This window comes from Gracilinanus agilis, chromosome 6, assembly GCF_016433145.1.
Source record: "Gracilinanus agilis isolate LMUSP501 chromosome 6, AgileGrace, whole genome shotgun sequence".
Taxonomy (NCBI): Eukaryota; Metazoa; Chordata; class Mammalia; order Didelphimorphia; family Didelphidae; genus Gracilinanus; species Gracilinanus agilis.
The window spans coordinates 96,687,639-96,704,257 of record NC_058135.1 but is presented as its reverse complement, the minus strand read 5'-3'; the positions used below and the strand labels follow the sequence as shown (position 1 = coordinate 96,704,257).

At 36.7% G+C, this 16,619-nt stretch overlaps 1 pseudogene; it reads right to left on the bottom strand.

The window, feature by feature from the left end:
• The window catches only part of LOC123252306, a 155,619-nt pseudogene extending 142,872 nt beyond the window's left edge, over nucleotides 1-12,747 (bottom strand).
• Nucleotides 12,748-16,619: the final 3,872 nt, after the last annotated feature.

Here is a 16,619-nt window from a genome sequence, read left to right as displayed (position 1 = left end):
GCTCCTTTAACAGTCTCAGGGTGCTGCTTCCACAGCTGTGCACCTCTCTGCACTGGGTCCCCACCCAAGGTCTGAGCCTGCACTCAGGATCCATGTCTGCAGCTGCGACCACGCCTGAGCTCAGGGTCTGTGTTCAAAGTCCGCACGTTCTTTAGCCTCTTGGGGTCTTAAGTCTTGCTGCTCTCAGGAGCAGGCCCTGATGACCCCAGGTAGCTGGCAGTGACTTAATGGGTGCCCCAAACTTGCTCTAAGTCTTTTGAGCTGGCTTTGGCACTGTAGGTGGTGTGGGGGAGGAAGGGGGTTGCTCAGCTTGCATTTTAGTGGGAGCTATTTCACCCCTTTATAGCATGGAAATGCCCCGATTCCACGTACCTTCAATGCTGTGCCCTGTTGTGGGATCCCTTCGTTCATCTGGATTTGTTTTTATGTCCCCTTGAAGAGTCCTATATGTGTGGGTTAGGAGAGGTCAAGCACCTGCTTTTTACTCTGCTGCCATCTTAACCCGGAACCCATGTCCATTTTTTAAAGTAAATTTAAGTACTTGAAATTTCTCATTGGAAGATCTGGAGCAGAATCCTGAGGAGGTAGAGTCTACCAGAATGATATGTGAATCATAAAGAATAGATATGCCATTGAGGAGATCAACGTTTTATTTTCTTCCATGGCATAATGAGGTCAATGAATTTTGGGACCTCCATTATCTTCCTATAAGAAGCTAAGAAGTAGCTGAGGTGGAGTAGTCTTCATCCCTCATTTAGAGTTTTAGAATACCTGAACTCTGCTATCTTGTTGTCTTTAAAGACCCACTTCTTTCTTTCTCTCTCTCTTTCTTTCTTTCTCTCTTTCTCTTTCTTTCTTTCTCTCTCTCTCTTTCTCTCTCTCTCTTTCTTCCTCCCTTCCTTCCTTCCTTCCTTCCTTCCTTCCTTCCTTCCTTCCTTCCTTCATTCCTTCCTTCCTTCCTCCCTCCCTTCCTTCCTCCCTTCCTTCCTTCTTTCCTCCCTTCCTTCCTCCCTTCCTTTCTTATTTCAATTTTTAAATATTTTTCTATGTTTACATGATTCATTTTCTTTCTGTCTCCTCTTCCCTCCTCCCTCCCAGAACTGACAATCAATTCCACTGGCTTGTACAAATGTTATCATTTGATACCTATTTCCATATTATTCGTTTTTGCTATAGAGCAATTTTTTAAAGCCTACACTCCAAATCACATATCCGTATATACAAGTGATAAGTGATGTTATATGTTTTGCCTGTGCATTTCTGCTCCCATAGTTCTTTCTTTCAGTCCATTTCCAGTAGAAGAGTCTATAGTTCGATGGTCCAGTTTATTTGTTTGCCACTGCCTGGATATTCTTTTTGGTCAACATTTTCAGTCATTCAGGTTCTAAACAAGGGATTTTAGAACAATTCGATTTTTCAACAATCATGAATTAAGATGTTTATTGTGTTCAGAAGTTTGCTAGGCTCTGGGTACCTTGTCTAATCTTGCCCTCATGGAATTTACAATTAGCATGTGAGTATTATATGTGCTTCTTTATCAAGACATGCTGGCTGCCGATTCCCTATATCCCTTTGTGTTTGAGTCTTTGCCTTGTGTTCTCTCAGCCTAGGTTTCTAATCATATTGGTCTTCTCTTGGGGACTCTGACCTACCTTGACTAATTGGAACCTGACACACCTATGGTCCTCCCTACCTGTGACTCTCCTAGGTCCTACACTATTACCTCAGAAAGAAATATGGGGCTTACTTGACCTTCCTTATTTCATATGACCTCCTGGCATGGACTTTTTGTTTTATGGACCCCAAGTTATCAGAATACTCTCTTCTAATTAGTTTCCAAGTCTTGGATTACCATATCCCTCTTGCTGCTTATCAGAGCCTTAAAAGGAAGGCTGAATTTTCTTCTTTTACAAGTTTTCTATAAGGTAATCATTATTGCAAATATCCCATTTTAGGATGAGCGGCAGATTATGCTCAGTTTACAAACCCCAAGTTTTATCCCTACAACAACCGGATCTCAGTAATAAACTGATTAGATCCCTACTCAAATTTCTAATAGCAAATAAAATGAAAGAGATTTAAAGTTGTCTATAATGAATAAAATGTTTATGTGTTTATCTATGTTCACATACCTACTTTTTGGTTCAGGTTTTGCATTTTCAGCCTAAATTTTGTTTCTTTTTTTCTCTTTTGAAAAAAAAAATTACTGTGTTTTTCAAAAAACGAGGAATAAAAGAAGCACAATAAAAGAAGAGGAAAAGGCCATAGACTTAGGCCTGGAAGTGGTCTTAGAGGTCATTAAGACTAATACCTTTGATTTTACATTTGAGGAAAATGAGGCACAGAGAAATTAATTGATTTACGTAGAGTCTCACAGCTAAATTTCTGATGCAGGATTTTGGATTAGATTTGCCTGACTCCCAATCCAATACTATAAAGGAACCTAATAGTGTAGCACTAGCAGATTCAATGAAAAACACAATTTAAAGTTAATGCTTGTTCTTTAACTCTATGGAATAGACAACAAACTCTAGATTTCTTAATTGTCTTACTTAAAATGCCATTTGTCTTCCCAGTCCCATGTGGTGACAGTTATTCACAGAGGGTTGGTCACAGGTGAAGTGTGTATTTAAAACTTTGGCTGCTTATTCAGTTATTCATGCATGAATATTCCAGTGTCTAAATTGAGAATACTTGTGTTTTTCTCCTGTGGTTTCCTCTCTCAAAACTAGTAAAATAAACTCACTTCAAGAGCTTCTTCTAAACTATTTACTAAGACTGAGTATAGAGAAATGTAACATTAAATGAGGTTTTCAGACTGTAATGGGGAGAAAAAGAAAAAAATGCAAGGATTATGTAAAAATCTTTTTTTTTGTTTCAATAGATGGTTGATGACCATATTTCCATGAAATTGCCTGAAATCTTCTAAAATCTACTTTCTGAATTATACTCCCATTTTTGCTGCTATGATTTCTTCTATTGTGTGTGTGTGTGTGTGTGTGTGTGTGTGTGTGTGTGTGTGTGTGTGTGTGTAGAGGGGAAGGAAGGAATAGAAGAGAAAAAAAAAATTCCAGTTTCCAGCTCTTCTTGATCTGAAATTAGAAGGGATTTTTCCTTTCTCTCTAATTTTATCCAGTTTTGAATGATTGTAAATATTCTTCTCTGGCTTGCTATTATGTTTATTTTACCTGTAGGTCCATAGGCAAATGGAGCAGTAGATTTCTGGTCAAGGAAATATGGCATCAAATACTACTTTTGATTTTTACTAGCTGTATGATGCTGGGTATATCTCTTAAAATCTCTCTGTGACTTGTAAAACTCTCTAGAATTTACCTACATAGAAATCTTTGTTGGTAGAGGAGTTCCCTTTATTGAAGAAATCATAGATCCTTCATGTATTTGAGTGTCGTTCCCCCATAACTTCAGTGGTTCTCATTGGCGTGAAGCATCCTTCATACCTTTTGTTCTATGGGATTTTTGCCTGTTTCCATTTGTTGAAAAGACAGGTGATGTGTCTGGAGAATTATCTCAGTAATTGAGTCTGAACCACCAATGCAAGATGCAAAGGTACTTTATTGTCTTAATTTAAACCAAGGGTCTCACATTGTAAGTCTGATGTGTGACCACGAGCTGTGCCTGAGCTGGGTATTTATAGAGTGGTAGGCAGCAGAGGCCAGGATAGGGGGAGGTCTCCAAGGTAGGTGGCCCAGCAGGGGAGAGGTATGGGAGGTGGGTGGTCCCTTCAGATAAGGGGGGGATGTCTGGAAGGAATTCCTTCAGGTAAGGGGGGAATGTCTGGAAGGAATTCCTTCAGGTAAGGGGGGAGGTCTGGAAGGCAAAGGTCTGTAAGTTAGGAATTCCTACAGAGAAGCCTGTTTCACTATCATATTATACATGGGTCTGGATTTTTAATTCTGACTCTTTCTGGGTTCTACACAGGGATCTGAGCCATATTAGCAAGAATATAGGGGAAAGGATAGACAAGGGCATGAAATCTTCCATATTCTTTCCAGTGTTGCTAAGTGGCTCTCATCAAGCTTATTGAAGCATCAAGGTAATTTGCATGACTCTGGTGCTAGCTGCTAGGGACATGATAATAGTTGAAAGGCATTTACTCTTCCTATTTTGACAATCAGGAAAGTCTGAGGGTTTCATGTTGAGAAGGATTTAATGAGGTTAAAAAAATTCTTGACAGTTAGATCCCTGAGGGTCCCCTTGGTGTGCCAGCCTCACATAGCTATAGATTTAAAATAAGGAAAGAATTAAAAATGTGCTGGTTTGTCCCAGGCATGGTAGCAATCTTACAAAAGAATGATAATACTCTCTTTGAAGAAGAAAATGCCCCACAGGCATATAGATGCATATGCCAACAGCAGCTTGTGAATGAGGTAAATGGCAGCTTTATAGAAAGAGAGCAACAGCAGCTTTGGAGACAGAATGGAACATCAGGGAGGCTCAGTTGGTGTCTGTGAGTTGGAGTCAGCTGGGATGCCACTCAAAGAATCGGAGTTGCCTGGGGAGCGTTCACTCTCCTACCAGGACTGTGGGAATTTGAGAAGCAAAGAATAATATGACTACTTGGTTTTCCTGTGATAATTACTCTTCTATTCTATTTGAATTCAAAATTTGGAATATGATTTATAGTTACTTGTCTGTAGAGAATGCATTAGATAAAGACTTGAACTATATTTGCATAATTTCTCTCTCCCTCCTGCTTACACTCCCCACTCACTGAACCTTAGGAAGTGAATGGCTCCAGATTTATATGTGGAATCCATGAAATACCTCCACAAAGTATTCAATGAGCAGAAGACCTTCTTCAAAGTAACCAGGTGGTACAGTGGAAACAACATTGGACTTAGAATTCGAAGTCTTGAGTTCAAATATGACTTTGGACATTTACTTCTTTTGTGCCACTGGGAAAGTGACTTGACTTCTCTGTGTCTTAGTTTATCCATCAGTGAAATGGGGATAATAATAGTACCTACATAACAGTTTTGTTGTAAAGTAAATTGAGATAATATGTGTAAAGAGTTCTGTAAATCTTAAATGATTTATAAATGTAGCTTATGGTTATTATTTGAATTCTCTTTATGTTTTATGGATACCATTTAGAATGCATTTCTGTTAGCCCTCACTCCACCTAGTTGTTGTTTAGTCATATCTGATTCTTTATGACCCCCCATGAAGTTTTATTTAAAGATGCTAGATATTAGATGTGATTTGCCATTTCCTTCTCCCTTTTACAGAGAAGGATACTGAGGAAACAGGATTAAATGACTCGGGTCATATAACTAGTAAATGTCTGAGGCCAGATTTGAACTTAAAAAGGTGAGTCTTCTTGATTCTTGGGCTAGTGCTCCATCCACTATGCCACTTACATGCCTCACTCCATGGTCAACCAACCTCACTTTCCAATCTAATCTATTTTTAAAAAATGAGAAAATTTCTCCACTTATTTCTGAACTTCACAAGTATTAAAAAAAAACAAACACCATTTGATTATCCAGCTCCTGATTTTCTCAGCTTAAACAAAGTCCCAATAAACTCCTTCCTATGTTCTCATTCAGAAAGACTCCAAAAGAAGATACTTCTCCCTTAAATTTTCCTCATTTCACTCTCTCCTACAGCTAGTCTTTGTTTCCTCTGATACATCTTTAATGTCCTAACAAGCACTCAAATAAAACAAAACCCCAAATATCTTCCACTTTCTATAGATATCTGGCATATAGAGGGGCCAACGAATCAGACCTTTAAGGACCACAGAACTGTAATGGTGGAGCAATTCCTCTGAGAAGGTATTTCTTTTCTGTACATACTACAGAAATGTATAGTTCTAAGGGACCCAAGGGAACAAAGGGTCCTGCCCTTTCACTTTACCCATGAGGAAAAAAGTCCAAAAAGGACATTTACTCAAGACCTCACAAGTACCAACCAAAAATGAACCCAAAACCAAACCCAACAACAATAATGATGAACAGAAATAGATTTGGGGAAAAACAAGAGGGAAGAGCCAGGATGGTGGAGCAGGTGGAGTTTGAGGGAAACCTCAAACCAATCAGACAATCTAAGTGAAATGGACAAGTATTTACAAAAACATAAATTGCCCGGATTAACAAAAGAGGAAATAGAATACTTAATTAATCCCATTTCAGAAAAAGAAATTGAATGAGCCTTCAATGAAATCCTTAAGAAAAAATCCCCAGGGCCAGATGGATTCACAAATTAATTCTATCAAACATTTAAAGAACAATGAATCCCAATACTATATAAACTATTTGGGAAAATAGGCAAAGAAGGAGTCCTACCAAATTCTTTTTACAACTCTAATACATTGCTGATTTCTAGAAAGTGAAGGAATACACAAACCATTCCTTAAAATGACAAGTATTCCGTATCTAAAACCATCAATGTGTTTCATCTGCAATGGAGATAAATTAGAAGCCTTCCCAATAAGAAGAGAGGTGAAACAAGGAAGCCCATTATTACTACTATTATTTAATATTGTACTAAAATGCTAGCTTTAGCAATAAGAGAAGAAAAAGAAATTGAAGGAGTTAAAGCTGGTAATGGGAAACTAAGCTATTACTCTTTGTAGGTGATATGATGGTAACCTTAGATAAACAAGTAAAAAAAAACTAGTTGAAATAATTTTAGCAAAGTTTCAGGATACAAAATAAACTCACATAAATTATATAGTCTATATATTACCAACATAGAGCAGTAATAAGATAGAAAGAGAAGTTCCATTTAAAAGAACTCTAGGAAACATAAAATACCTAGGAATCTACTTTCCAAGATAAACACAGGAATTATGAACACAATAACAAAACACTTTTAAAAAAAAGAGTTAGATTTAGACAATTGGAAAACTATTAATTACTCACGGATAGACCATGCCAATATAATAAAAATGACAATTTTTATAAATTAATTTACTTATTTGTAGAGATCAAAGTGAATTTATAAGAATACAAGTTATTTCACAAATGACAAAAGGTCAAAGGATATGAACAAGTAATTTTCAGATGAAGAAAACAAAGTTAATTACAAGAAAAAGTGTTCTAAATTACTCTTGATTAGAACAATACAAATTAAAACAACTTTGAAGTACTACCTTACACCCATCAGATTGTTTAATATGACAGTGAAGGAAAATGATAAATATTGGAGGAGATGCAGTAAAATTGGGACACTCATTGTTGGTGGAGTTGTGAACTGATCCAACAATTGTGGAGGGCAATTTGGAACTATACCCAAAGGGCTATAAAACTGTGCATATCCTTTGGTCCTATAATACCACTTTTAGGTCTGTTTATCTAAGATATCATAAAAAAGGGGAAAGGACCCACTTGTACAAAAATATTTATAGTAGCTCTTTTTGTGGTGGTACAGAATTGGGAATTGAAGGGATATTCAATTGAAGAATGGCTGAACAAATTGTGGCATGTAATGGGGATGGAATACTATTGTGCTGTAAGAAACTGTGAATGAGATGATTTCAGAAAAGTGAACTGATGGGGGCAGCTGGGTAGCTCAGTGGAGTGAGAGTCAGGCCTAGAGACAGGAGGTCTTAGGTTCAAACCCGGCCTCAGACACTTCCCAGCTATGTGACCCTGGGCAAGTTACTTGACCCCTATTGTCCACCCTTACCACTCTTCCACCTATAAGACAATACACCGAAGTACAAGGGTTTAAAAAAAAAAAAGAAAAGAAAAGTGAACCGATGCAAAGCAAAATAAGCAGGACCAGGAGAACATTGTACACAATAATAGTAATATTGTATGGTGCTCAACTGTGAAAGACTTAGCTACTCTTGGCAATACAATGATCCAGGACAATTCTGAAGGATTTATGACAAACACTGCAATCTACTGTCAGAAAAAGAACTGTTGGAATTGGATGAAGATCAAAAGAAACTGCTTTTCATATTATTTATGTTTTTATTTGGAGGTTTGGATTTTATATGTGTATTATCTAACAACAATGACCAATATGAAAGTTATGTTTCGCATGATTTACATATTTAACTCAGATCAAATTGCCTACCATCTCTGAGAGGGTGGAAGGAAGGGAGAGAGGGAGACAATTTGGATCTTATAATTTTGGAAAATATATGTTAAAAATTGTTATTACATGTAATTGGGAAAATAAAATATTAAAAAAAGAAATAGAATTTGGATTCTCATCTTCCTTCAAATTCAATGTTCTTGAAAACAAATGCGAAAATGAATTTTAGGTTATAAATTAACTCAAAAATTAAATAGAGTTGGCTAGGGCAAACACTTTTTGGTAGAGGGGAATGGGTAGAAATAGTAGGGAAATCTCATTGAGTATCATTAGAACCTTCTCAGTTGGATTAGACTTGCCTTTCATGTGGAGGACCAGAAATAAAAGGTCCCATCACAGTTTCTTTTGAGATACAAAACAAAATTAGTCCCTACGTCTCAAAGGAATCTTCCCCTTATCCTACTTTTAAATAAAGAGTATAAACTGAAGTTAAACAAAGATCACAGAGATACCACTTTAAAAGATACACACTTAATTCTTATGGAGTTTTGTTCTTTGGTTTCTCTTTAATGATAGATAGCATTCTACCTCACTTATTTTAATAATTCTCTATTTATTACAGTTACTACTTAGGGTAAGGGAATATTTTCTTTTTGAATCTGACTTTCCTGTCAATTTCATCTTAGTCTACTTTACTTACATGGTGCCAAAATGGAGAAGCACCAGTTTTTTTCTTGTATGACCAAAAACCCTTTTCTTGTAGGACAAAACCCTCCAGTACCTCTTTTCTTCCTGTCCCCATCTCTGTCTCTCCTTTCCTCCTTCTCTCTTTTTCTATCTCAAGAAACCATTAAACTATTATTGAAATTATTATACCCATTTTATCTTTGAGTAAACTGAAACTTTAAAAGGTTAATGAAATTTGAATTCAGGATAAACGTTCAATGCACTATTCTACCTACTGCTAGTTTTCTTAATGGAAGATCTATGTTCTAATATGGCTTTGGACACTTCCTAACTATGTGATCCTGAGCAAGTCACTTAACCTCTTAAGCCTTGGTTTCCCTAAATGTAATGTGGGTATAATAATAGGCCTATCTCCCAGTGTTCTTGTAAGGATTAAATGAGATAATGTTTTTAAAGTACTTAGTGTGGTGCCTGGCACATGTAAATATATCAAATGACATAAATTTACATGTGCCAAAAGTACATACAATTGCAGCAGAACCTTTCCTAGATATATTCTGTCTACAGGGAATAAGGTTGTAGATATATTGTAGCAGCTTGGAGTTATTGTTCCCAGGAATTCCATACAGAAGGGTATTGGTCTCAGCTCACAATTTTCCCCTTTCAGTGTGATTACAATCCTTTCTTGTTCTTCCAATCAGATAAATCAAAATACTCTTTTTTGATATCTTTAGATTCATAAATATTTGGAATCAAGACTGAAGGAAGTCTTTCATAATATATATATATATATAGTATTTTTAAAAAGGAAAACGTTTAATTAGAGCATTATAATGAGTATATCTCATCATGATATTGATAATTAATATTTGAAAAAAAGAATAAAATTAGAGCTTAGTATCCTTTTAGAAATATAGTTATTTATGCTGATAGCAGTGCTGTTAGCTGATTAGCAAATAATGAAGGAAAACCAGTTGTTAAGCAATCAAGTGAGACATGTTTGCAGAAAAGCAGAACATAAAATTGTTCGTTATTGCTCCTACCTTATTTCTTGAGAGTGACTGAGCAGTCTTTCCAGTCACTGTCAGGAAGCCATCATCATCCAAAGCACGTAGAGCTTCTTCAAATATAGCTTTAGTAATAGCTATGTCAGATTGTCCCTGAATATCTTCAAAAAGTTGCTGGTATTTACGAGCTAGTGTTTTGCCCTTTGATTGAATAAGTTTCTTCCAAGCCTCAGCTAATTCTTCTTTTCTTTTTTGAGCTGAGGCACTCACTCCTGTAGTGAGAATAGCTGTAGCCACAATCCCAGTCCTTGGGTCAGATGCAGACTGTTGGAGTGCCTCACAAGGAAGGCATTTTGCTTCTTCCATACCAACTGCATCAATTTTGTTTGAAAATTGTACTTTGGCATAAGTTTCTGACAAATGTTATCAATGATTCCAGCTGTTGAGGATATGTATAAACCATTCCTCTGCCATTTTCAATCTTCCTTAGGTTGATAAAGGGTCTCAATTAAAAGCCTAGTTTGCTTCTTCACTTGTTCAAAGAGCTACAAGCATGTAAGGTGTCGTCCTTTAGGACTTCTATATCCATGAACTCCTATTTGTTCTTCACTCTGGTAGAAAAGGGCAACCAAATGGCACACAAGATGTCTGTCATAGACTTCGTTTTGAGGGTCTAGTATGAGGAAAGTAAAATCAAATTATGATAGTAATGTATGGGGGAATCAATATTTTTAATGGTAGTTTTCTTTGGATTCCATTAGAACTCCATAGGATTAGCTGATGCTAAGATACAAGTTTGAGCAGTCAGATGGCAAATAATTCCAGTGGTGGTAATTGAGTCTATTGTTTCATTACTTCATGAAATACTGACTTTGTGCTTTTGTTCATCTCGTAAATTCATCAATACAGCAAATATCATTTTCACTAAAGACTAGGGAATCTGTCTTAAAACATCGTAAGACAATTGTTTTATGTTTGAGTCTTTTATTATACATAGTAAGACCCACTGCACCAAAACCTTTCCTAGATATATTCTGTCTACAGGGAATAAGGTTGTAGATATATTGTGGCAGCTTGGAGTTATTGTTCCCAGGAATTCCATACAGAAACGTATTGGTCTCAGCTCATTATTTTCCCCTTTCTGTGTGATTACAATCCTTTCTTGGTCTTCCAATCAGATAAAGCAAAATACTCTTTTTTGATATCTTTAGATTCATAAATGTTTGGAATCAAAGCTGAAGGAAATCTTTCATAAATGACTGGTTTCCTGGCAAGCTCTTTCTGCATTTTCTGAAAAGTCTGATTCATTTTCTCCATCAAGTCCATGCAGACTTTTACATCAGTCTTACGATAAGAGAATGATGTCAATGTGGGTCTTACAGACCGATTTAACATTGCTTATCCTTGGATTTACTTGAACAGAAACAGTTCTATTCATCCCTGTGACATTCAGCCTCTCACCTGTCTGAACCTTTTCAGCTAGGTCATTGTGAGCCAAGAGAGTGACAGTGTGAGGAGTCTGTCCTGCTGCCATATCCTCAGGAGACTCCTGCTGTTTGATCATCTGTTTGTCAAAAATCATGGAGCAATTGAGAATCAGAGACATACTGTTTTGTATTATATGAATGGTTCAGCAATCTGGCCACAGGCAATTTTGACTCTAGTGGTAAAGTCTAAAACCCAGAGCTAGAAAAATGCCTCCTATATCCCTGGAATGAACTGATTGCCAGGCCACAGATGGAAATGAGTGGATCCATTTCTTCTGGGTTTAGGTTTTTCATATTCCTGGTCTTCAGTGCATTGAATGATTGTACTTGTATATGACATGCTAATTGGTGTCTACATTCTTTTCTTCTCTGGCCAAGGGGTCAATAACCAAACACTGAAGCCGTTGCCAAAAAATTTCTTTGCAGCTAGTTAGGGACATTTACATCAGTTTGCCAGTTCGTAACTTTTTGGCCAAGAGACTGTTCCCTTGCCACTACATCTCCTCAGAGTGCAGATCTACCTGACCCTGATGAGCAGTCCAAGGTCAGGTCTCTGCCTCACTGGTGTTTCTCAAATACCACTCCTTGGAGTTCCTCCTACCAGGAGTACCATATATCAAAGGGGAACTCTGATCAAGTTCAAGGTTTCCTCTGAGCTAGAGAGGACTCAGCATTCTCACTGTGAGGCATGGAAGGGGTGCTGGCCTGCCCATATCAGCTACTTCAGAGGCTTGGGGTCAAGGATGTGAAGAAGAATGGCAATGCACCAAGAGGGATGCACCTGGCTGATGAGGACCCCAATACACCTAAGCAAGATAATATTTGTAAAGTATTTAGTACATAAGAACCCATGTAGTGCTTAATAAATGCTTCCTTCCTTCCAAGATTGTATTCTAGAACCCATGTGGTGCTTAATAAATGCTTCTCTCCTTCTGAGATTGTATTCCTAACTGTAGCTTTTTTTTGGTCTTCACAAACATTCTATCAATTCACACAGACTGAGTGAAAGTGTTGATGGATGAAAACAAATCCAGTTCTGGAGAACTAAAACTGGAGTGGGTTTTCTGTGATATCTATGTATGTAAAAGACAGCAGTGTGAAAACAAATAAAAATTTATCTTAGCAATGCTGTCTTGATTTTCTGGCATAATCTAAATCAGCACATAGAATAGGACATGGGAAATCCTTAAGGAACTTTTACCTTGTTTTCATTTCTGAAAATGTACCATGCAGCTGTGATTTCCTCTAGACCAGCAAGATGGTTTTTAAACCAGAAATTGTCTTTCTGTCTTTCTTAAAGCTGATAAATGTAAATTGTTTTTTATACTTTTACTGTCAGCAATCCTCAGTTCTAGGTAAACTGAGCTCTGTGTCCTCATTCTTTCCTTGTCTCAGTACCGTCTGTCCAACTGGAGTTAAGCAGTATTTGCTCTCCTGCATTTTGACAGAATAGCTCTGTCAAAATGCTCAGTTAAGCTAATAATTATCTAGCAATTAGATCATGCCAGAGAGGATACCAATGGACTTTCAATAGTCATTTCACCAACCTTAGCCATGATGGGGATGGATGTGGATGTTAGTGCAACCTATGGCTCAGCTTCCATTTTCATGGGATTCCTCCCATTGATCTCTCTAGTGTCTACATAAGGGGTAGACTTGGCAAGAGGTTATGAGAAGAGAGATCTTGGTCTTCTGGTTTCCAGCTTGAGAAAGAAGACAAACAGTTCCACATTCTTCTTAGGTCCCTGAAGAGAAAAAAGACTCTGGAAAGAAGGGGACATGGATGTGAGGCAGCACCTGGATCATGCTCTATTCTCAACTTAATATGTTAGAGACTTCGAGAATTTTTTTCCAGGGTGAGATCTGGGACTCTCTCTTGCTCCCAAGAAGAGAATTCATTTATACGGTATTGTTTTGTATGTAGTTTCTCTTGGAGAAGTATGAGTTGTGGAGGCTCTAGAGATATGTATTTGTCTCTCCTTGTGAATCTTACCTAGACAGATTCTAGATAACCCATTTGGATATCACACACCATTTCTTACATTGGGGAAAATGTAGAGGTTATTAATGCCTTGAAGTAGGGCTCTAAATAGAGCTAACAACTCCAATATAAAAAAAAAGCACCAAAACTTTTTGGGGGGTGGGGGCAAAAGATTCTAAATAGTTCATATCAAATATTGAAAAAGAAGAGAATCCTCAATCATGTTCAGATCAACATAACTTTCCCAGATTAGTGTATTCTGAATTTCCTCCAAACCATTGCAGTCACCTAGACCCTGGTTTTTTAAAAAATCTATAAAAAGTTTACTATACTTTTTTACCATAAAATCAACTTCCTATAAGTAAAATGTCTATTGGATTCAGAGGCAGAAGACTCTAGTTCTGGTCTTAAATCTGTAATATGGAGATAGGTATCAAGTGATAACATTTGTACAACCAGTGGAATTGCTTGTTGGCTCTGGGAAGGGGAAGGGTAGAAGGGAAGGAAAGAAAATGAATCATGGAAACGTGGAAAAAAATTTTTAAATGAAAATTAATTTGATTAACAGTTTTAAAGCTGCCATATAATATTTGTGTTGCAAACTGGATAACTTTGAAGTCTCAATTTCCTCACTTATAAAATAAGGGTTTTGGACTAGATGTCTTTCAATATCTCTTATAGCTCTGAATCCATATTGGCTTCTAATCCATTTTTTAAACCTCATTTTGTGACTTCTAGGTTGGTCATTCACTTTATACTTATTTTTAAAATTTTTTATTTCATTATGAATTTAACTGCCCTCAGCAAACCTGATCATGTCAATATAAAAAGAGCAAAAAATAGGATTTATAGGAAATGATGAACATCTATTAAGTTTTTTAAAGTATGTATTAAACTTGAAATAGTATTGAAGAAATAGCTCCATTTGTGCCTCCTTCTGAACTTTTTGGGTATTTTATGCATTTTTAAAGTTATATTGATATTTTTTCTTTCTTTTAGAATCTTTATTGATATTCTAATTCCCCTTAATTTGAAAGTGATAATATCTCTGCTTCTCATAAATCTGGTCAGTACAGAATACTCCAGAAATGGAATGATATAATATATAAGTGACTATCTATACAATAAATTTCTACAATATGTTAATATATGTGTATTCCAAATATTTGAAAAAAATTATTAGTTATGTTCCCCTTTCATGTGGCCTGTGCCCCTAATTCTTTTTAGCAGTTGGAAACTCCCCAATGGATAATTATCTGGGTTTCAAAGTACTGTGTGGGTCTACTCATAAAAACAAGAAGAAAACTCAGTTCATAAGCCCCAGCAGATATGGTCACCTTTACATTATCGGCTAGTTCACCAAGTCACCTTAAAGAAAAGTAATTTGCTAAAACAGCATAGCCTGAATGGTAGTAACAAAACATTTTTCTCATAAACGTGGGATAAACTCTCCCCAAACTGTATGTGGCATTAGAGGGAAAAGTGAACACACAGATCATGTATTAGAAGAGAGGCCCACGTGAAGAAAGTAATATACCTGGCCAAGGAAAGTCACACTTTAGACACTTCATGGGTCTGTTTTCTTGTTCTTCACCTTGGGCCCATTATCGCTGCTGGGAAGCTACATTCCTTGAGCATCATTCTCTCTGCAGATGAGCTCTGAAGCTCCCTTGATTTTCTGCTGTGCTATCCAGCTTGCTTTAGAAAAGCTATCAGGAGCATAACATAGTTTATCCTTTAGTAGGTCTATATCTAGCCACAGTATAATTCTATCATTCTGTTGGTAAACTTTTTCATACATCCTAAAGTCTCTGTTATGTGGGGGTCAATATGGATTGGAGTTTCCCTCTTCTCTATTTCAGGAACTTGAAGCATGCTTTCTTATTGGAATTGGTGGCTAGTTCTCAGATTCTTCAAGTGCTAAAATATAGTTAATATTATCCCAGTGGTCCTTTAGAAAAAAGAATCACTAAGTGCATCAATGTTTCCATGCAAAAAAATACTTTCAGAGTTCAAAATTAGGACAAAAAAGCAATTTTATCTTGAAGAATGATCAGAAGTGGCTAACTAGTGGTAACCAAACGGGAAAAGAAAGCAATGAGAAGTGGCTAACTCTCAGCGGTTCCTTTTTTACTCCCCAACCCCTCCATCCTGCTCTTGTACCACTAATCTTTTTGGGTCTCTTAGCCTCAATATTAGCCTCCTTCCTATTGCTAGTGTATCTCTTTATCACAGACATAAAGACCTATCATATCCTCCTTTGAGTGGTATCATTATTCCAGCTCCTGGAACTAATAATTCTGAGGATAAATTAAACCTACTTTCTTCCAGAATAGAAACAATTCTTTATTTGGTCTTTTGTGTACAAAGACCCACCAATTAACACCTATCTGTAGTTTCTTTGATAGGAATAACTGAGAAAAAGGAGAATAGGAGATAGGTCCTATGTGAAGGATGCATTTTATTGACTTTGGAGCCTTTATTATTATTTTAGTACTAGTTTTTTTTGAAAGTAGAAAGTCTTAAAATAACTTTAGATAATTAAGTTCTCTTCTTCAATGGCCCAATTTAAAAAACAAATGGTTCAATGGGAAAAGTAGCTTATAATAGACTGAGGAAGAGACGAACAACAGGAAACAATTGGGAATGTGAGTCTGCCATTGGAACAATTCTGAATTGAGTCAGTGGAAGGGATGGAGTGGGGTGGGGGATTGAGAAGAAGCAGTCCAAGATACCAGCCAGGAAAAAGGAGAAGGGGGGCAAGGGACAAAGGATAAAAAAAATTAATGGGTTATGGAAAAAGGGATGATCCTATAGTCCTATGAATTCTGGCTTTTCTTAGGTGGCATTCATATTAAGGCAAAATTAAGTTGTGCATTGCCTATGTTAATATATATTGTTTATTTTTTTAAAAGATTTTTCTTGATGCAATTTGTTTTGATATCTTTTCCATTTCCAGATAAATGTTGCTCACCTTCTCATAGAAAGTCAAATATTTGACCAAAGTCATATAAAATAGTTATTGTGACTGAAAGCTCCTGTAAGTTCACATTTTGGTAGTTTACTGTTCATTAACAGAATGGAAAAATGTTTTGACTTTGATGGTCTGGCACCAATATTGTCCATGGCCTCTGACCTGGGTTGTTATTTTCAAAAATGCTGTCTTTAGTTACATTATTAAAAAATTGTGTTTTATTCTTTTGGTCTTTATTATCCATAAGTTCATGTAAGTCTTCCCACATTTTTCTAAGTTCTTTGCATTTGTGGCACAATTATATTTCATGATGTTCACATGACAGTTTTTTCAGACATTTCTCAATCATTGGTCACATCATTTGTTTCTATCCTTTTGCTGCAAACCCAGCATAGTCTTTCTGGGGATGGCGTAGATCAGTGGTTCCCAAACTTTTTTGGCCTACCGCCCCCTTTCCAGAAAAAATATTACTT